The sequence below is a fragment of the Sitophilus oryzae genome, unplaced genomic scaffold, assembly GCF_002938485.1.
Source record: "Sitophilus oryzae breed Bouriz unplaced genomic scaffold, Soryzae_2.0 scaffold_810_pilon_pilon, whole genome shotgun sequence".
Lineage (NCBI taxonomy): Eukaryota > Metazoa > Arthropoda > Insecta > Coleoptera > Curculionidae > Sitophilus > Sitophilus oryzae.
Window position 1 is genome coordinate 1,795,875 of NW_022147429.1, and position 23,230 is coordinate 1,819,104.

At 31.7% G+C, this 23,230-nt stretch overlaps 1 long non-coding RNA gene across 1 annotated transcript; it reads right to left on the reverse strand.

Annotated features, from left to right (window-relative positions):
- Positions 1 to 3,651: 3,651 nt before the first annotated feature.
- On the reverse strand, positions 3,652 to 5,902 carry LOC115889058. Its single transcript, XR_004051363.1, has 2 exons — positions 5,624 to 5,902; positions 3,652 to 4,010 (listed from the first exon to the last, which is right to left on the reverse strand). It is a non-coding gene; the product is annotated as an uncharacterized LOC115889058 (long non-coding RNA).
- Between the last annotated feature and the right edge of the window lie 17,328 nt (positions 5,903 to 23,230).

A 23,230-nucleotide genomic window follows, 5' to 3' on the forward strand; every position in this document is an offset into this window, starting at 1 on the left:
TGAAATGCAACATTTCAAAACTTGTTGGCGTTAACACATGCCAAAACTCGTTGGCGTTAACACATGCTAACCTGCAGAAAGAAAAAAAAAATATATATATAACTTGTGCTCTTCAAAATATATTGAAATAAAGTCTGTTCAGCTAGATAATAGAATTTTGACAGACGACGAGAATTTTGAAAATTCTGGATAGCGTAAACCCATGCCAAAACCTGTTGGTGTTAACACAGGCCACACCAGAACACCTTATCACTGAGTGCGCCGAGACGACAACCATTCGTGCCATGAACTTTGGTACGTCTGATGTCGAGGATGGAGCCGTCTCAGATACTGGCTTTTGTTAAAGCCCTGAGACTGTATGATGAGTTATAACTCGTTATAACTCAAGAAAGGGGAACACACAATAGATCTATAAGGTAGCGGTGATTAAATCGCCTCCTAAACATTCCACATCACAGGCCAAAACTCGTTGGCGTTAACATAGGCCAAAACTAGTTGGCGTTAACACTTGCCAAAACTCGTTGGCGTTAACACATGCCAAAACTCGTTAGCGTTAACACATTCCAAAACACGTTGGCCAACACAGGCCAAAACTCGTTGGCGTTGACACAGGCTAAAACACGTTGGCGTTACTACATGCCAAAACTCGTTGGGGTTAACACAGGCCAAAACTTGTTAGCGTTAACACAGGTCAAAACTCGTTGGCGTTAACAATATTAACTGTGCTAACAAATGTAATGTGCTAACAGGTGTAATGTACCAACTCTCTACTATATTAACTATTGCCTATAACGATATACTTATTATATATTCTTAGTCATAATCAACTAGGATTTTAACAATAATTGACATATCACATAGACAAAAACTTTTACTATTCTAGTTAGCAAAAAACACAAAAAGTTATAGAATAAAATTATAGGCTCATGAAATGCCAATATCAAAGCTCGTTAGCATCGTATAAAATTAGAATTTGTGTCAACCAAACCAGTTAAGTAGTACTATCTATTGTTTCTACTTACAACATTGTTAAGCGTAATAGTCTACAGGGTGTAAAAAGGAAAATATTTTCAGGTACTCACGTTCCGAATCAGAAGGTCCATAATTTATAAGTCCAAAAGTTATACATTGATGAGTGACATTGTAAGGCACTTTGTCATCTGTAGTGTAACACTAGTGTTCGAATCCACTGGTTATCACTCGCGTCCGATTTTTTATAAATGACAGACGGTCACGCGACGTGGTTCCACTCACACGCGAAAGAATAATGAATTGAAGGCGGCCCGGCGTGATATATTCCGGGAAAGGGTCTGGATCGACACAATTTTTTGTTTGGCTTTAAAATGCGTGGCTCCACCTACGGCCAGAGAGTGAACTACATAGTGATCTAAGAGGAAGAGGCGGGAAATATAATTACATTATATTGATGTCATAATAACTCTACGAAAATGATTTAACTTAAAAGAAAATTATTTAAGTCAAAAACTTAACATTTAAATAATTTTGAATGGATAAAAGACTTAAGATTTAAATATTTTTGAAACTGACTTATTACAGCTCTGTAATAAAATATTTTTATACTAGTTTTGTCACTTAACAATCCTCTAAGGTCCACAAAAAAGGCGCGTGCTATCTAAATTTTCAAATATATAATGTGTCTAAAATAACTCCCATTTGGAACGTTTACTGGACCGGAAAAAAAACGGGAAAAAAATCCATTATATTTGCTGGAGTCCCCCTTTCCAAACTTTCTTCCCGTTCGATTTTCCATCTGTAGGCTGGTTAAATATTTAGCTCTCTCTGCCACAATACGATTTTTTCTTGCTGAATCATGGCATAAACATTAATAATACACAAAACGCCGTAAGTAGCCTTTTTTATTTAATTATGCTGCCTAGAATTTCGAAGGGCAACTTGTCTGCAGCATTTCAAGCGTTAAATTTACAATTAATCAGTTTTTTCCTTTCGTTTGTTCGTTCGATATATTATACAACGTTGATGTCAAAACGAATGAATGGTAAAGTGGGCGAGGTCCCGAATGCATTTAGCTTCATTTTGTCCGTATACTGCCAACGAATTATGAGCAACACGTTGTATGGTTATTGTATGTACAGCTGGTAGAATATATCTATTTGCTGTTCGTATTTATGAGCCTATAAAAAAGTGCTCGTCATTCTCTGTTTGCCTATAGCAATTTTTTCGTAAATAGAAGTTATCCAATTTTATTTGATTTGATAGATTAATATTTTGTTATGTGCTTTAAATTCCTTTGATGTTGAGTTACGTTTGAAATATAATAGTTGTTCTCTTTATTCTAATCGAATCTTATTAAAATTACTAACACCGTAAACTGGTGTATCTTTGTGACTGCGGCATAACTTTGGAACCATATGATCGAAAAAAAAAACGGCGTCAGCGATGGCTATGAAATTAAGATCGCTTTCATTTTATGTGCAAAATTATATATGGATGTTATAATGTTATCGTTGTTCATTTCTAAGCAAACTAGACGCCGTTTTTTCGATCATACGGTACATACCTCATATTTTCATATTTCGTTATTTTCAAAAATAAAGTTATCTCTACTACATGTTATTAAAGGGTAACTAAAATACGACTAAATAACACAATCTGACCGTACTGCATTGAACTCTGCATGTTTATTAACATTTCAAATAGTCAACTACAAATAGGTGAATTTACGAATTCTGTATATTTTCTACCCTACAAACAGAACTGTAAAGTTTTATGAATAACTAGTTAATATATTTTAAAACACTTTATTTTCCTCATATTTTACGTAAAAAACGTTGTTTTAAATAGTGATGGGAAAAACCGATCAATTACAATAATCGGGTACTCGAGTATCAAGCGATTGCAATAACTGAGTGATCACTCGAGCGAAATATCGCTCGTATTTAAAAATACGGTTTTTTGTCCGTCGCAAATTGTAGTGTAAGAACCATAGACTTAGAATAAAATATAGACTGAGCATCTCATTCATAAATAGCTGGAAGATGCGGACAGACAACGTCTTGTTATTGTTGTGTTATTGTTTTTGGCTCTAACGAGTGCGACACGAGCGATAGATAGGCTGTCTCCGTCGTAACGGTCGTTTCCTGACGGCTCTGCCGCCCAACGCAACACTGTCTTTGTTTCTTCAGTGCACCTGCACTCTCCGTATCATAGGCGGGTATTCTTTTTAATTTTAATGAAGCTATAATTCAATTAAAAATATATCGTAATTAAACTTTTTATATTATTAAGATTTAGGATAAAGAAAATAGTTTAATATAAAGCAAAGTTTAGGACTTAGAAAAAAAAATACGTCTTAGAGTCTAAAAACGATAAAAATAATAAAGTACGTGTTATAGAAGAAATTTTAATAATCGAAATTATTTAATTTTTGAAATTGATGATAAATTATTAATTTAATAAAATATTAATTTTAGTCAAACATTTACAACTCTAATATTAATCAAAACAGGATCTATTCTATAGATATAATAGAACAGAAAGAGAAAAAACTTTATAATTGTTTAATTTTTTTTTCCGGTAAAAGTGATGTCTTATTATGTAAATTAGAAAAAACAGGAATCTGTTCCATTAAAGCAAGCTTTTAGGAAGTGAATAAAATGAAAACTACATTTATTTAACTCGTTACTGTCTTTATTATAGAGTAAGTATAATAATGGTAATGGTGACTATACTTTATTCAATGGAAATATGCACCAAATTCAAACAAATATAAAAGGCATGAGTATAAACAGTATTACTACAGTAATATTGAACATTGGTTCAAAAATATTACATTAATATAATACAATATTACTGTAGGTATTACTGTCAACGTGCAAGCTTGTTTGAAGCTTGATGTATTTGTATGCGCTTGGTACATCTTGGCGTTGGAAAATGTATAGAAAATTATTAAGAAAAACTAGTACGTAATGGGGGATATCTTGATATACAGAGTGGTCGGAATTGTATTCAGGAAACTTTGGCAGCATAATCTGCAAATAAAATCAGTAAAAAAAATAGTATAAATTTATGTCCTAAAATGCTTCGTTTCAGAGATACAGAGTGTAGAAATTTCATTTTTATTTCGCTTTTTTCCAAATAATTTATGAAGAATGTATTGATTAATTCGTTTCCAAATATCTTGAGAACTATACTTGTGGCGAGTGTCAACAAGAGACCTTATTAAGTAAAAAACGTTGGAAATGTAAATTTTTCTCAGTAGTTTTATATAGATACAGACAAAAAGTATTACTCTTCAAATAACTTAAAAAATATGTAGGTGGCGCCCCCTATTAGTAAAAGTCAAATTGACATCTAAATCTAATTTTTCATGTCAAAAAACTCCCAAACGCCAATTTTCGTCCAAATATTGACGTCACTTCAGAAATTATTTGGAAAAAAATCGAAATAAAAATGAAACTTCTACACCCTGTATCTCCGAAACGAAGCATTTTAAAAACTTACAAGTTCATTTTTTTAGAAAGCCAATGCAACATTTCTGAGTTTCAAATAAAGATAAAAAACAGTAAAACATATAATAATAATATGTAAATTATTTTCTTGGATACATACATATATGGCAAATAATAACAGATTGTTTTATTAAAGATTTACGTTTTGGTTAATTCTAAAACTATCTTCAGATTATATGTGATATTACTTAAGTGATATTACATTATAAAAGAAAAAATGAAAATTATACCTTATAATCGAAAAAAAACGGCGTCAGCGATGGCTATGAAATGAAGATCGCTGTCATTTTATATGTAAAATTATATGGAGTATGTATCGATGGTTTTTTCCAAGCCAACTGGACGCCGTTTTTTTCGATCATACGGTATTACAAATTAATAATAGATTAACAGTCGAGAAAAAAAAAGAAAAAACTCTAGGTAAGTACTGGATAAATTTTAAAATGGCATATTTATTTTATCTTTGTTTAATATAAAAAAAACGAAATATCTACCTGGTTTACATAACCCTGTATAATTTGTGAAATAATAATGGACAAAAATGCAAGCGGTAAGAAAAATATTTACAAAAAATATGTACTTGTTTACATTTCTGGACCATTGTTCGTCATTTTTGTTATCATAATGGTGACCCTATCATAAAAACGTAGTTATTTCTATACCTGATGTGAAACTATAGGGAAAAAGTAATGTTTGTAAAATATTTTAGTCTTGAAAAAAAATAAGGAATGTTTGGTATTTTAAAATGTTTGGTAGCTTGTAATTTTTTCGACTTTCTCGATTGTTTATAGTTTATAATAAGCCTTAAAAATTGTTGTTTCATAATGGAATATCATTCTGGAATTCCTGTATGTTATTTTAGATTCTAAGGATGGTTTTAGAATAAAAAGAAACACATTTTTCATAAAAAAAAGCATTAAATTAACCAATGCCCAAGAAAATAATGTGTCTACTTCTTATGTACTTAATAATGTATCTACTCGTTATATTAATAACGAGGTTAGTAAGAACCTTTACGTAAATGATAAATATAAAAAATACAGATTTTCCAGGGTTTATAATTTACTAAATTATTATCTAAATAAGCGCCTTTCTACAACGCCACTGACGCCAAAATAGTAAATTTGACTTACCTGTGGAATGTTGTTCCAGGACTTAAATAGTCCAATTTCTTACAAATTTGGCACTGACGAACCTGTTTTATAGTTTTTAAATAAAAAGTAATCAAAATAAACACTAAACCGACACTACACACTAAGAAAATCGAATCCAAAAAATACAAAATCAAAACATCCAATAAAAACAATAAAATAGCCATGGAGAAACTGTGACAACAAGGTTTTACGACACGTGCTTTACTCTACTATGGCTCTACTACGAGAGAATAAAGAATGAACAGGCGACCCGGCGATTGATGGTGGTGTTGCCAAATTGTAAAGAATTTGTCATTTTTAAATAGTCTCCGACTTATAATTTAGTAGTATAGGGACTATTTAATACATCTTTCTACTATTAAACACTACTTTATTAAAATACAGTTTTAATATCTCAATATATGTATAACAACAAAAAAATATTAATAATATTTTAGACGTGACAACATAGGCTGGAGGCGAAAGACTCAGACGGCCGAGGTCAGCTGCACCCAGGAGTAAACATGTTTACAAAAATTAATATTGGACCGCGCTTAAATGTAAATAGTGTAGTCTATATTTTATTCTAAGTCTATGGTAAGTACTCGTTAACGCCAAGCGCCAAGCAGTAAGCTGCGTGCGCAGGGCACATATTCTTTCGGTAATGAACGGCAAGTAGTAAGCGGCGAGCGATTCGCTTGATCGCCTGATTTAGTTTATTTCGAAGCATTGTCGATGTAGGTCCTAAAATTTTGTCTCTCAGATACGCAACGGATAAATATACCGGGTGCGTCTCAAAACTGGATCACCTCTATAACTTTTTTATTTTTTCAGATAAAACAACGAGATTTGGTATATTAGTATATGACATAAATTAGGATTGATTGACATATTCAATTGTTTTCGGTCACTTCCGGTTTCAGCGGAAAAGACACTTTTCACAACTTTTGATTTTTAAATCGCACCCTCGGTATTTTTTTACTTTATTCTGTAGAAAATGACACTCTGAATAGAATGAAATATCACATGTCAACTTTTGACATTTTCGCATATGGTTTATTTGAAATCGTAACATGCGGTTCATAAGTACCAAGTGTTAAAAAAACCGTAAAATAATTCTTTTTCGAAATATACTAATGATCCACCCTCGTTCGATTTGAAAAAAATGAGATATGATCAAAAATACGATTTGGGCATTTTTAACCGGCCAGGGCAAGACACTATAAACATTAGACGATCAAATCTATTTTTCCAAGGCTCCTTGATTAAAAATTAGTGTTTTTAACACAGCCATGGCATACTAGATTGAAATTTAAAATACAATTTGTTTTGAGCGAATATGTCAAAAGTTGACATGTGATACGTCATTCTATTTAGAATGTCATTTTCTATCGAATAAAGTAAAAAAATACCGAGGGTGCCATTTAAAAATCAAAAATTGTAGTCATTTCCGGTGAAACAGGAAGTGACAGAAAACAATTGAATACGTCAATCAATCCTAATTTATGTCATATACTAACATACCAAATTTCATTTTTTATCTAAAAAAATAAAATAGTAATAGAGGTGAGCCACTTTTGAGACGCACCCGGTATATACGGCGTCGTATAAATTTGCTACCTGCAATGTATGTAGAAAATTCGCTCGGCTTTTTATCGAGTAGCTCACATTAAAACCCTCAACGGGTAACACGCATCTGAGAGACGCTCTTGTTTACATTTTTCCTCACAAACGCACTGGCGCCTCACTTGCCGCCACCGCCGATCAGGGTATGCCTAGCTCACTTACTGGACACATCATTCTGGGCGGTAACGACTTTTTACATATTTATTTATAGCCGTGGGAAGTTTTTTTTATTTGAATCAACCCCGTTAAAACGTTTCGATTTCATACATTTGCTAGCAGAGAGCCTCATAAAAAAGCAGGTCCAACGCCGACTAATTATTCCGGTTTTCCGGTTTTTTAAGCTAATCTTCCAGACTGCCTAAAAAATTATAAGGGATATTTTGGAAGATGTGGAACAACCAGTATCAGGCCCAAGAGATATATCGGACAAGCTTCCAAAGAGAAAGACATGCAGGTATTGGCCTTACGAAAAAAGAAGACAAACCGCTTACAAATGTACGAAAATGTATGAAATGTTATAAGACATATTCATGTTATATAGATGTTGTTCTTTAAGACTTTTTCATACAAAAATTACCCTTTAAACATTTGAAATTCATGCCGTCATCTCTCAGACGTGTGTTACTTGTAGCGTACTAAAATTTCATGTTACCAGTTGAGGGTTAAAATCGGATTTCAATTTACTTCATTCTAGGATCGCTTGCGTTCGTCGCTTGGTATCTACTCGTCACTTGCATCGCTCGTTCATAATCGAGCGGTTATTTCAATAATCGAGTACTCGAGCGAATTTGCGCTCGAGTTATCCCATCACTAGTTATAAATGACACTGGGAGAAAATAGTATATTATTCAACGAGCATATAATGGTGGCTGTTATTCACGCGGATGAAGTTTATTAACTAAAAATTTAGATATAAGATATATAGAAAATATAAGTTTTTATTTTTAAAAAACAATTTTGAAACCCCCCATAGAGAAATCCAAAAAATAACATTGAAAACTTCAAACTTTTAAATGTAATTTTAGAATGCAAAAAGTTGCCTTTAAAACTTCACATTTTAAAATCGAATTTTAGAGTAGAAAATGAGGGAATTTTATTAAAAAGGAAAACATATTTTAAAAATCTTATGTCAAGAAAAACAACTTTTGGAACACCCCATAGATGAATGCAAAAAGTGACATCAAAAACTTCAAATAGCTCTTGTTTGTAGTTTGGATCGAGATATCCGTGGAAGCGGTGAATAATGGAACCATTATTCACTAGCGAATAATGAATATTAATATTATTTCATAAACTCATGTATAATAATCAAATTATAGACGAGTGGTGGATAAATATATTATTTGCTTCTAGACAAAGTTTTGTTAATTGATTTAGTATAAATATATCCTAGCCTGAATACCATCTTGTACTAAAGTTTTTTTTTTAATTTTGCCTTCAACCGCTTATTATTACCTCAGGATTGTGAATCCCAAGTACTCATTTAAGGCTGAGACGACCTATTAACACAAACTACTTTTATTTTAATAAAAATAGTCGGCTGATGAAATGCCGGGTGTAGGATTTGAACCCACTACCTTGAGATTGGTAGACGAGAGCCTGTACCTCTACGCCACCAGGCAAAATTTTTGGGCATAGAAATATATGAGTATATAATATGGACTCGTAAATATATATAATGTCGTAAATATATAACCGCGTTTACCCAGATCACGGAATTACAAGGTATTAAAAGAAGAAACAAGTATATTTTTGATGGAGCTATTAGATCCCCAAAATTAGGGTGCACATACATTGGCTTTTTTATTTAAGAATAATACATTTTTTGCTGAGATATTTTATAAGTCAATAAGTCGTAAATTTTCGTTGTACCTATCTAAGAAAAACATTGTTTTATTTTTCTGATAAATATTTAATCTTATTTTTAGTGGACTGTGGAGGACTTCTCGTACTGTGATGTTTTAGTTACTTCGTCTAGCTTCTTTCTCATTTATATCTATTAGTGTCGTCTCCACAAAAGTGTGAACACCATTCCAGTGTTCTGGGGATCGTCGGGATCGAATCATGTCTGATACTAGATCGCAAATCTGATTTTTATCGACTCTTAATTTTTGTATAGCACTCTTCTTTCAGCTGTCCATCGGTTACATTACAAAAGGGTATATATCTCGGGGTATCAATTAACTTTATTTTATATAGGTAATACCTAAAACAATCGTGGCCAGAGAGAAATTGACTCATGGCATAGCTCAGTTCTCCATATTCTCTGTTTATCCAACACTCTAGATCCTTTATAAGTGTTCTAGTCCATTTACCTTTCCCATTTCTGTTTTCACTCCATCTTTTACATCCATAACTCTATTCCATCCAAAACTCTATTTCTATACAACACTCTATTTCTACTTTCTTCTGCTGTTCTTTCTGAATGTTCTTGTCTTTCCATTCTTTCTCCAATTACTATATCTCTTGGGGCCATTGAGCTCAGAACTTGTACAACCTCCGCAGATACTTCGCATCGTCCTCCGGATATTTAATCATTAGAATCTGTGAAACTAATCTATTTGTTACCCTGTAATTGTTAGTTCATTAGTAAAATAATCTTGTCTTGGCTGGACTCTGGACTCTAAAATTGAATGTCTTACGTCAAATTTTAAGTCAGGTGCTGTATAAACAGACTCTGATCGTAAGATAAACGTTTACATATTGTGATTGATAATTTAGATTGCTATTATTGATTTGATGATTAAAAGGTGTACTTATTTATTTACATACATTATGTATTTACTGATACAGATATATTGCCCAAAAAAAGGATAACCTAAAATAAGAAAAAGATCCCGTCAAAAACTTTCAAATGCAAAAAGTCTCGCGACGCTGTTCTTATACGACAAAATTTTATGAGATCTCGTGTAAAACCAAGTCAGTTATTTTAGATAGTGTCTATAGAAGAACTTATTCAACAACTTTTTTATAAATCGATATTTTAGCAATTACATACTTAAAATTATTATTGTGACAATACTTCAATACACAATACTTCAATTCAATATTAGACATCTTTACTTTTAATAACTTGGCACTATAAATCAATAATCTACTATGCATTTCGATTACTAAGTAAATTTAAACAGTGCACTTAAGTCATTATAATTATTACGGAAATAAAGATGCATAATAATGATACGCACATTATAAATATTGATAAATAATTAATTAGATACCAATCTATAATAAATTTGTCGATTAAGTGCTGCCATAGACACCACCTAAAATAAATACTGAGTTGACATTACATGAGTTCTCACAACTTTTTGTCGTGGAAGAACTACCTTGCAGTACTTAGTCATTTTTTATATTTTTGACGGTAATTTACCCGGCAAAGCCAAACGAAACGTACCAGCTACTGTTTGTGATGGCCCAATCACGCTGTTGACCATCGAAAAGGGTCAGCTGGCGATTACAATCAACGCGTAACGGGAGGAGTGCCCTTCTGTCGCCCTGATTCAAAACTGGGCGACCGAGAAAAATTATCCATTGTTAATATTTATATTTCGAGTGTTCTTGACGAGCCGTCCAACGGGGCGTGGCATAATTTGCCTTGATGGGAAGGAAAAAGGTTGTAGAAAAATAACAATGTGAGGCTCTAAAATTGTGTTGAGGATGGTTAAATATATGTATTTCTACAGCTCTCAATAATTTTCTCTGACCGTGACAGTATGTTTGACAGTTCACGATACTATTTTATAATATAATCTTAATCTAATTTTATCTTACCTAATGAAGGTATTAATTTTATTATTTTTTTAAGGTTTTTAAGATCTGTATAGCTATTCATAAGAGTAAATCCAGGATTCATCTCATTATAATGTCCAGTTTTTTTGCTCGCATTCCTGCCGTAGCTGCACATCCGATGGTCGGACAGTAATTTTGACGTTCTGAATGCTTACATTGAAATTAGAGGGACAAACTTCCACGCTAAGTGAAACCCCTAATTTATTCCACTAATTTGGAGGTTCTGAATGAAGCTTAAGACTTTAAAGAAAGACCATATAGAGCTTTCAATCTTTCCAATATACAGGGTGTTCCAGAAATAAGTGCAAGTATTTTAACTGGTAGTAAAGTTCAACCCCAGAAACACGCCTATAGCGTTTTTTTCGCGAAAAAAAAAATTTGAAAAATTGAAATTTTTTGAAAATTTTTTGGGAATTTTTTTTAGTTTTTAGTTAAAAAACATAATTTCTTGATAATATGACAATATAGGTAATAGATTAAATTTACAAGAAAGAAAATCCAGAAAAGATCCAGGGGTTCTCAAAATTTTAGCAAAAAATCATTTTTTTTTGGAAATTTTCAAAGTAAAATAACTTTGTTATTTTGGACTTATTTGAAAAACGATAAAGAGTAAATATGTTTCTTTTATCGAGATCTACCACCCCTTAAAATACTTGCACTTATTTCTGGGACACCCTGTATTGGTGTTTTTTCAAAAGCAAATATCTTTAATAAAAATAAAGCTATTAATGTGAACCAAAAACAAACTATTGAGAAAAAATCCATCTAAAACAAATTATTTTTAAATTTCTTGCATTGTTAACATATTCCAGAGGCTGTTTCAAACTTTCGCCAAAATATCAACATTTTGTTTTCTAAAATAAAGCTATTAAGGTGAACCAAAAACAAACTATTGAGAAAAAATCCATCTAAAACAAATTATTTTTAAATTTCTTCCATTGTTAACATATTCCAGAGGCTGTTTCAAACTTTCGCCAAAATATCAACATTTTGTTTTCCCTCGTATAATTGACAGATGGAAACCTATATTTATAATTTAGAAAGAGATACTAAAACGTCAAATAATTTAGCTACAAATTGCTTAAAAAATAATCAAGTTCGATCCACTTGAACACAATAAATAAAACTTTAAAATATTATTATTTTTATTGTCACCCATAATTCACCCTCCTCCCCTATTCGCTTTCAAAATTACTATTATACCAGATGGGATGTAAATCTTAGATTGGCTTCTTAAAATTCTATTTAAATTCTAATGCATTATAAATTTAACATATTTTAATTGCAATTTTGCCCCCACACGGTTTTGGAAATAAATTTGAAATAGGTTTCTTAAAATAATACGTTAATTACTTCTAAGATACCCAAATTTTGATATGTACCTCTCTTCTCAGATACTTAAGGTTTACAAAACATAATATATGTAATTACATTTTTCAAATACAATTTTTAAAGTTGTGTGCATTGATATCATACCATGGTAAGTCAATCTTAATTTGATATAAGCAAATGTTATATATTAATGAAAAATAAATATTAACACCCCCCCAAAATAGTTAGAGTAGACCTTTTAACTATAATATGTACCGAAAGTAAAAGATAAACACACAATACAGATTATATGAAACTTCATCTTCATATCATGTTTGTTATGTCATTTTTTTGTTTTACAAAATATGGTAATTATTTAAAATGTGCATTTCTGCATCTGCACGATGACGTAAAGCGATACTGTTATGTATATGAAACATATTGTGTTCATTGATATCGAATTACTCGTATTTGATATGCTCCATACATTATGGGGATATAACTATACCAAAGCTGAAATTTATAATTGTCTTATAATTTTAATTCAAATATCATTATACTATTTTAATTAGTTTTTTATAACTATTATACTACATATGTATGTGAATATAATATATATTTTTACTTATTGTTTTACTTATACAGGGTGTCCCAGAAATAAGTGCAAATATTTTAAGAAGTGGTAGATCTCGATAAAAGAAACATATTTTCTCTTTATCGTTTTTCAAATAAGTCTAAAATAACGGAGTTATTTTACTTTGAAAATTTCCAAAAAAAAATATTTTTTGCTAAAATTTTGAGAACTACTGGATCTTTTCTGGATTTTCTTTCTTGTAAATTTAATCTAATACCTATCTTGCCATATTATCAAGAAATTATATTTTTTAACTAAAAACTAAAAAAAATTCCAAAAAATTTTTCAAACAATTTCGAATTTTCAAAATTTTTTTTCGCGAAAAAAGCCTCATAGGCGTGTTTCTGGGGTTGAACTATACTACCAGTTAAAATATTTGCACTTATTTCTGGGACACCCTGTATAGCTTTACTTTCAGTTTCGAATAGAAATTTGCAGTTGAAAACAAGTGTTTTTAGGTAAAATAGTAAAATATGCATGAATTGGTTAAAATATAAATAAAATGCGCTTAAAATTTTGAAGGTGATGAAAATAAATTTGATTTCAGTTTAAGTTAACTAATATACTAATTTTTTATAATTGTAAACATTAATTGTGAAAACTGAGAAGTAATAATTTAATATAAGTACCTAATTAACACGGACCATATGCAAAAAAGATACTAAAACTATTTACGGGATAAATGGTTTCTACTATTACAGTTGAGGGTTGGAACTTTTGGTGTTACACAGCAAAATAAAAATACTAAATCACCACAATACACCAAAACACTTTTACTTTTACACTGGACGCGCGTTTCGCTAACCATGTTAGCATCCATCGTTAGCGTCCATACATGGTTACCGAAACGCGGGTCCAGTGTAAACGTAAAAGTGTTTTGGTGTATTGTGGTGATTTAGTGTTTTTATTTTGCTGGTTTCTACTACACTCACCGGCACGAAAACCGGACACCTTAAAATTTTTAAGTATTTTAAAGTTTAATATATTTTGTTCTAGATGTGCCGATTTTGATGACTTTTTAAGCAATTTGTACCTATATTATTTGACTTTTTAGTATCCTTTGCATAAGCATGGACTTTAAAAATTATTTTATGATCTAGGTACGTCTTTTCTCGAGAGTTTTTTTTTATTTATCGCAATAGCTTTTTTTAATGGAGATATTCGCTTTTGAATAAGACAGTAACGATTTACAGCAATTTTATATAATGTTCATTGGCATTTACTCTAGTAGAGAAGTTCTAAAGTATCGGCTATTGCTGCTTTAATTGATCATGATAGGGTTCTTTTGGACATAAAACCATATCTACTACAGTAACTCCCTAACAGCAAAACAGAAAGCACCTCCTTCCACCTAAATAATAAACTACAAACTCCAAAATACCCTTCCACCTAAATAATAAATAACAAACTCCAAAATACCTTGGGATCACACTGGATAGAACGTTGTCCTACAAGGCGCATCTAACCAACACCGCAGCAAAAGTACGGACAAGAAATAATATTATTCGAAAACTATGTGGCACAACATGGGGTGCGGCAGCAGAAACCCTCGGAACATAGGCCCTAGGTCTTGTCTACAGCGCTGCAGAATATGGTGCACCTATCTGGCTAAATAGTAGACATGTGCACAAACTTGATAGAGAGCTTAATAACACTATACGCACTATTTCTGGTTGTATCAAGTCTACACCAACATATTGGCTCCCAACGCTGTCCTGTATTGCACCACCACACTTGAGAAGACAAGACCCATTACTCCGGGAATATAATAAATTGTCAGCCAACGAACTCCATCCTATCCATGAGGATGTGACTGCTGCATCTCTGTCTAGACTGAAGTCCCGCCGACCCGTAATTAAAACTGCTCGGGAATTGCAGGAAGATAATTTTGGGGTAATTCAGAAATGGACCGAGATATGGTCTGAGTCCACACCACCCAACATCCATCTGAATATTCCTGTCAATTGCAAACCTAAGGGCTTTGAGGCATCACGCCAAATATGGAAAACAGCCATCAGGATCCGTACAGGCCACGGCCGATGTGCCGACCTCCTGCATAAATGGGGAAAGCTAGCGACTCCTCAATGTGATTGCGGATGCGCTTGTCAGACTGTGGCGCACATTGTGACCGAGTGCGAAAACCGATCTTATCCTGGGGATAAGAACGACTTTTTTACATTACCACTTACTGCAACTCAATGGATCGAAGACGTGGATATAGCGCTGTAAAGTTGTTATATTGATACCTGTTTCGTTCTGTTTTTATTCCTTTTTGTTCCTTTTTTATATCTTATATATACATAATTGTTTTTTATCTTTACCTCTGTCAGTGTATATATTTTGTTTATAATTTTGAGTGTTGTACATGTTTGTCTATATTCTTTTGGTTGTGATATTTGTAAATATTACTTTTATTGCACCATGTGTTTGCCATACGATAAATAATAAATAACTGCCTAACAGACACAATATAATACGATTTTTCAAAGACAGTGTCCTTACATTAATCATAAAAACTACTTTATAGGTTTGTTGACTACGATCAAGAGCAAGGATATTGTTTTAATGTAAAAAATACGAAAAAATGTTAGAGTGTCTTGTGTCTTCTTCAAAAGCAAATATCTCCAAAAAAAAATAAAGCTATTGAAATTAATCAAAAAACAAACTATTGAGGAAATATAAACCTAGAAGATAAAGTGATTTTTAAATTCTTTGCTGTGTTAACGTACTCCAAAAAGTGTTGCAAACATTTACCAAAATATCAACATTTTGTTTCCTCTCGCATAATTGACAGATGGCAACTTTCATTTTTAATTTAGAAAGAGATAATAAAAAGTCAAATAATTTAGCTGCAAATTGTTTACAAAATCATCAAAATGGGCCCACTGAAACAAAATATATTTAACTTTAAAATGCATCAAACATTTAAGGTGCCCGTTTATCGTGCCGGTGAGTGTATAAAGAAATTTGTATATAGGTTATATTTACATCATGTAAAACAGTGTAATTTAACATAGTCAGGTTTTAAAATACAATTTCATGACTAATGAAAATCGTATCAATAATGACTCATGTAGTTAGCGTAAAAACAATAATAAAATTTTATTACTCTTAACTCAACTAATTGCTTAAAAAAGGTTTATGGTTTAGGAAACGCCAATTTATTTCTTACGTAATGATTTATAATATTATAAACCATAACTTGTTTTAGGACTTTTTATTATAAATTTAAATTTCCAACTTGACAATTAAGAGCTTTATATCGAGCTGTATACATATATACATGTTTTGATGATAGAACTCGGATTTATCATTTAAAATGTTGTAATTATTTAGTTTCTATCGATAGTTCGAAAAATTGAGTCACTTATTGTTATTATACGGCTTCCCTATAAGAGCTGTTGAATAGAATTACAGTAGCTGGGAACAAATACGGACTGAATATCAATGTTCGTAAAATCAAAGTCATGGTTGTTTCTAAAAAAGGACATCAGCGAACAAACTAAAAGTAAACAAAACAAAAAGTAAAACAAAATACAAGTAAACCACAATCACATAGAACAAGTACTCAGTTCAGGTATCTTGGATGTTGTTGGATTACTTGTAAAGTTTTTACTTCGTTACATGTCTTTCATATATAATATATGATGTCTGGCGTATCGTCACCCGATTCCGTATCGTTCAGGCCGGATAATTTGTTTGAGGCGCTTGGCATAGTTCTCACGTTCTCAAGTCGACAATCCTGTGCTGCTCTGTGGGCATTTATTTTCAAGGCGCCTCTCTGCGCTTAAACCTCACTTTTGCTTTTGCCGCTCTGTAGCCTAGCCTAACCATCCCGGTTTTGAGAAATGGTAATTATTTAAAGCTTGCTGTATAATCTGAATCAGCTGCCATTTCGAAGCTACAGGTAAAGATGAGATATTATCTTTATTAGATTCGTTATTATTATTGAATATTTTTAGGATAGAGTTTTGGATTGGCTCAACAAAACTCGTATTTGGTGTTTGCTGGCACGTTGATTTTCTTTTGTCCTCCAGAATGTTACATGGAAGAAAGGACAGGTTCTTTGTTTATTATTGAGCCCTCGGAAGTAATTCGAGGTAGGTTTATTTTGTTTATTAGACCTCGTCTGGGTTTTAAACAAGAGTTTCGTGTTTTTAGGGTCCAATATATGGGTAGGTGTCCCATATATATGTATTGATTCCAAGGTTATGGTCCAAGTTACGGACATTATCTTATGGTTGGATGTCCAAGGTACGGGCATTATCCAAGGTCCTAGTAGTGTTCCAAGGTACGGGTAGTGTTCCCATGTACAAATGTCCTATGGACGAGTGTCCACTGTGTGCATGGTTTATCCTATGTACAGAGTGCCCCAGCGTGGATGTGACCTAGGCCCCATGCTGCTTCGTTCCTGTTTTTAACCCTAGTCAATAGTTACGGCTGTATTGGTTCATGATGTCCTCACCCTGGCCCCTTTTGTTGTATAGGCCAACAGGATAGCCGAAAGACAGTACAGAGATACGAGTCCCACCTCACGCTGCTACTCTTTGAAACAGGATTGCTTTAAGAACAAACAGCTAAGTTTAGATTTAAGTTCTGGTTTTTATGTTTTACATTTTCAGTCTTAAAACAATAACATACATCTTAAATAATATCGTACAGACTTTACGTTTAGTCGTTAACTTTTTTATGTCAGATTAGTATTTAAAATATGATTTAGATCTTAGTTTCTTTGTGAACATTACGTTTTGTAATAGTAATAATTTGTATATATATTATTGTGTCATTTTGACAGATGAATAACCGAACAGTTTCTAGAATCTACGGGTTGCAACATCTCAGATTTAATATCGTATAAAAATTTAACAAATTAATTAAAGTAATGCTATCTTTTATATATTTTCTATGGCCTATATTGTATTTTTCTATAGTCTTTTTCATTGAACATATTTAGTACTATTTTATTATTTTAGTAACATAACTTTCTTCGACATCTAACCACTATATTTATTAAGATTTTACAATATTATTTACCATCAAGGAACATCATGAATAAATATAGTCTTAGTTTTAAGTATAATATACAACTGTGTTTTTTCTTTCTCTGTACATGCCTGGCGCCCAATATCTTTTTTTTTGTTTATTGTAATTAATTGGTTTTCTTTCCAGTGAAATACCTTATGCTCTCCGATGAAAAGCTGCCGTTCGCAGTGCTAGTGGTTTAAAAAACGTTATATACTGAAGATTTGGATCAGGATGTAGATGTTAAAGCCAGGGTAGAGCAGGTTCGTAGCACAATGACCTAAAAGTATACCCCCGATATCGTATGGACAAGTGCTATATTTATTCTGTGGTCTTATATGAAATGGAATCCTGAACCTTGAAACTACAATGAGAAAGATCGAAACCTTTGAAATGTGGTTATTTTGTCTATAGATGTTGAAGATATCTTGGACGAAGCACATGCCAAATGACTCCGTATTTGGTTTTGGTTTGGTTCTTCAAAAAACCATCTCTTCAAAATGATTTAATAATTTGCTCCAATACATGTACAAGCAGATACACATGATGCATTCAGGAGAAGAGGCCGTCCTCTAAGCAGATGGCATGACGATTTAAGGCCACAGTAACTGGATGCAAATAGGTCAAGATAGAGAGTTATAGAAGAAAACGAGGGAGGCCTATGTCCAGCAGTGGACTTTAGTAGCTAGTCGATGGTGATGATGAAAGCGTTTTGTAAAATTATATAGTAGGAGTTATATTATTATACAAGAAGTTCTATAGAGTCTCTTCAAAAAAAAATTAAACAACACATCAACGTTATGTTGTTTTTTGTAATGGAACACTCTATACGTTAATTAATTTTTGGATTCTAGAAAAAAAAGTGAAGGCCAATTTCACTAAAGAAACATATATGACTAAAATGTAAGGTTTTTCTGATATATTTTTTGGCATTCCCTAAAAATGAAGAATAAATTTTAAATTTCAATAAAAACTTCTTAAATTAAAATTTACCCGGTATGTTTAAATTCTAATTTAGATATCTTTTGCTTATTTATCTTTATTAATTTTTAGAAAATGTTAAATATGTCAGAAACCTTACATTTTAGTCATATGCTTCTGTTCCATTATAAAAAAAACACAGCCTTAATAACTAACCTTTTTTAGGAACACCCTGTAGAGCTCTACATAACGTGCCCTTAATTAATCTACATATGCTCACAAAATTTTATTTCAATACAAACTGTTGTTTTCGTTCGAGCCTCCACGTCGTATGAAAGGCTACCACACTGTATATACGTATTACTCACGTATCTCCATAAGGGATGTATCAAAAGTTGTAATGGAACATCACAAGATTTAACGGCATGATTAAACACGAAATCCCTATTAAAATAATTTCTAAGTTCCATTTGTAATTTTAGGTCGTCCGCCACAAAAGGGGTCCCTGAACTCGAGCGAGCTATTTCGTTTCCGTCCAGAAAGTGAAATCAAATAAATTTCTTACGTCGATGTGGCTTTGGATATAGAAGAGATCGAAAATAAGTGTACCGAATTACTAATCAGAACAAGAAGAGTTGATGTATAATATAATAAACAATATACAGTATGTCCCCGAATTGTCTTTACAAGAGGCAAAACTTATTTTATTATTGATATTTTGAGAAAAACGCATTCTTCATAAAAAGTTTTGCTTGTTCTAAAATTGTTAATCCCGTTTATTCTTTTCCAAATTTCCATACCGTTTTAGAGAAAATTAAAAGAAATATGAAAATATATTTGAATTGAAGTCCTAAAAATCAAAACGCGTTTCTATGCTAATATAACTTGTATCCTTGTTCTTATATGTATAGTTATGATGTACGTGTGAAATAGGATACATGTGAAATACAAACAGTTGAAACAAAAAATGGAATTACTATACCTTTTTTTTGTTAGAGAAGTGGAATTACTATACCTATCGCAAGTAAAAGTAGTCATAGATCCAAATAATATATTTTAGAAAGAAGATAAAATGTAATGGTAAAAATACCACGGGCTGAGAAAATATAAAATTGAAAACAGCACTTCGCCTGCTTAACTTATTAACAGCCTTATCCACAAAAATAAGGATTGAATACCAAGGAATATATAATAATATATTTTATATATATATATACATATATATATATATATATATATATATATATATATATATATATATATATATAATTTTTTTCAATATGTAATTCTCCATAAATCTCTAATAGGTCACTTAATCTACATAATCACTATGCATTCATGCGTAGATTCGATGGGTTGTACAGCAGTTCGGCAAGAGTTTGGTTTTTGGACAAATCATCAATGAAAATATCACGAACATAATGGACGAATTTCCCAAACGATCTGACGAATAACATTAACAAACCACATTACCTCATAATGAGTATAAGATGAGAAACCGCACTGGCATTGACGCATCGCATTGGCGACCTGCATCATATTCACTATGCGTGCATCGACCCATCGACGCATTAACACATAGTAAATATAGGATGATAAACCGAATGGACAAATCGCATCGACAAACCGCGTCATACACACTATGCGTCCATCCTGGAATCGACGCATGAACGAATGAGTGATATAAACTTTATTGTAAAATTTACAGTAGCTTTTATCAAGTTTTTTAAGTTTTTTTTAATAACCCCTTTGCTTACCTTTAATAAAACTAAAAAAATATGAACAACAAAAACAGAATTTATTATTAATTAAATATATTTATTCGTGTTATAGTAAGTATACATGTAAGTAAACTTAATTAATCGTTGCTTCATATTAATTAAATCATGCTATAATAAAAAATAACTGAAGCGCAACACATTTAACGCAGCCAACATATTTAGAGTTAGTAAAATTTGATTAACTTAGAAATAAAGATATTGTTTATTATAATATTATATATCTAGGATAATTATATATACTCCATACTCCATAAAGGTTATTATACATAGCAATTAATACTCATAACAAGACTAAGTGGATAGTTTAGTGTGCGAATGGCTTAATAAGCTGAAATAGAGGAAGAATAAATTACATAAAAAATAATGGAGTAATTTTCCTAAAGTTTTCCGAAATAAGGCACGCCAGAAATTAATTACCCGTTCAGGGACCCAAAAATTAGTAATTACAACGCATTTCCATCAAGATTAATCTTGGAAATACGACACCAGTCCAATTTTCAGTGCATCAAAAACGAAAAATGGCCTTCTATATTTTCTCCCCTTTATTTAACATAATCTAACTTTCCACTTTCATTACTAATAAAAAACTCAAATTAAACATATTCAGATATAGATCATATAGGTTAAACTATGTACAGGATGGTTTATTTTCCATCAGACACAATCTAAGTATAGAAATAATAAAAAAGGACATTTTTATTTATACTGTTCATACAAACATTTACCTAAAGTGGTTTAGAGACTTAAAAAAATGTGTTTTATTAAAAAATACAAAATAGAAAAAAAGCGGCTTCAAAAACAGCTGGGGAATGACAATTGATGATAATTTTGGCGAGTTCATGTCATTACTTGACCCGCACTGTTCTTTATTTTTTAATGGCGCTTACAGCCTACGCTTACGCCTAACAGCCTTGAGTAAAAACGATTTTTAAATGATTTAGTTTAAAATTCGAGAAAATATAATTTTCTTGAAATAGATTTGTGTGTCTGGAAACGCTCTATCTTTTTCTAATATTTCTATAATTAGTGTTAATTTTGACAATTTTTGTGTCAATTTTTAGTAAATGATGCCTATGACTGTCATTCTCCAGCCGTGTTTGACGAGATTTTTTTCATATATTTCATCATACGGTATTTCATGTTATGTTTTTGTAGGCATTTGGATTTTTAATTAAAAAATATTTTGTTTTCAAATTTAGTTAAGTTGTTTTAGGTTGTTTGATATGAACTTTAAGTTAGCTATGTTTTTTTTCTTGTTTTTCCCGTTTGTGTTCAAGTTAATTTTCTCATGATTGATTACTTAATAAAATTTATAACATCAAATTTTATTTCAATAAAAAAATCTCTTTTTTTTATCGATTTTACTTTTGAAAACCATGCCTTGCTTGAAAACTGCACCATCATTAAATAAAAATTTGCTAGTACCTACCGCCAATACCGAAAACAACGGGAAATCCTGGTACCGAAACCGAAATTCCCGGTTCCAAACCCTAGTTGGAACGCATTAATTATTAAATTTAAATAGAACTCCTTTTTTAGATATCACGTAAAAATGGAAAAATGTAACGATAAACGCAACGCCACACACGGGCAACTTTTCGAAAACACGGTCAAAACAACTAAAATGAATTCTATGAACTTCTCCTATAATTTATGTTAGGGTTTTTAGAGGGCGGTGATTAACAATTTTATTATCAAAATTGAAAAATTTTAAATGGCAGATAGTTTTCTTTAAAACAAACTATATTTACATCGTATATGTTAGAACGATTAGAATTCTAAAAAAAATCTAATCGTATATGTTCTTTTATTAGTTGACGACTCTCAACGACTACTCTCGGTATAAATATAAAGTCTCTATATAACAATAAAACTTATCTATTTTTATTACAATTACATATAATTTTTATCTCAGTTTTAATAACTACCCACATTTATCGACAACGTATAATAAAACAAAGAATTATCGAGTCTACACTATATTATATTTTTATACGTTTTGAGTGAAATTAGAACGGCGCTGATAAACTGGAATTTATGTCCGTCATTTTACGACTCCATCGGGCTCGACCATATCGAAGTTTCTTGATATGATTCTTCCTTAATAATTTTATTTAAAATTAAAAACAAATCAATTTTCATATTTTAGGTTTTGGCCACAAATTTTGAAAAATTCGCCTGTGTGCTCCAGTGGTATAAATCGTGCGAAGGAAGAAGATAGACAGAGAGAGCAGAAAGCCGCATTTGCATTTTGATATTGTTGTGTGCGTTTTGTTTCCTCCGTTACGCACCTTTCAGCGCGGCTTAACGAGGGCATCTGTCCATTTACTCGCCGAAATAAATAATTAAAAATGCAAATTCGAACCAGTATCCATTTGTTCCGTGCGATGGAAATCTAAATAATATTAATTATACAGTTCTATATATGTTTATATTTGGAGACCGTAATATATTATGTCCTGGAAAGTTATTTCCACATATAATTTACACATGTTAGTTCTATACTGTCGGAATATAACA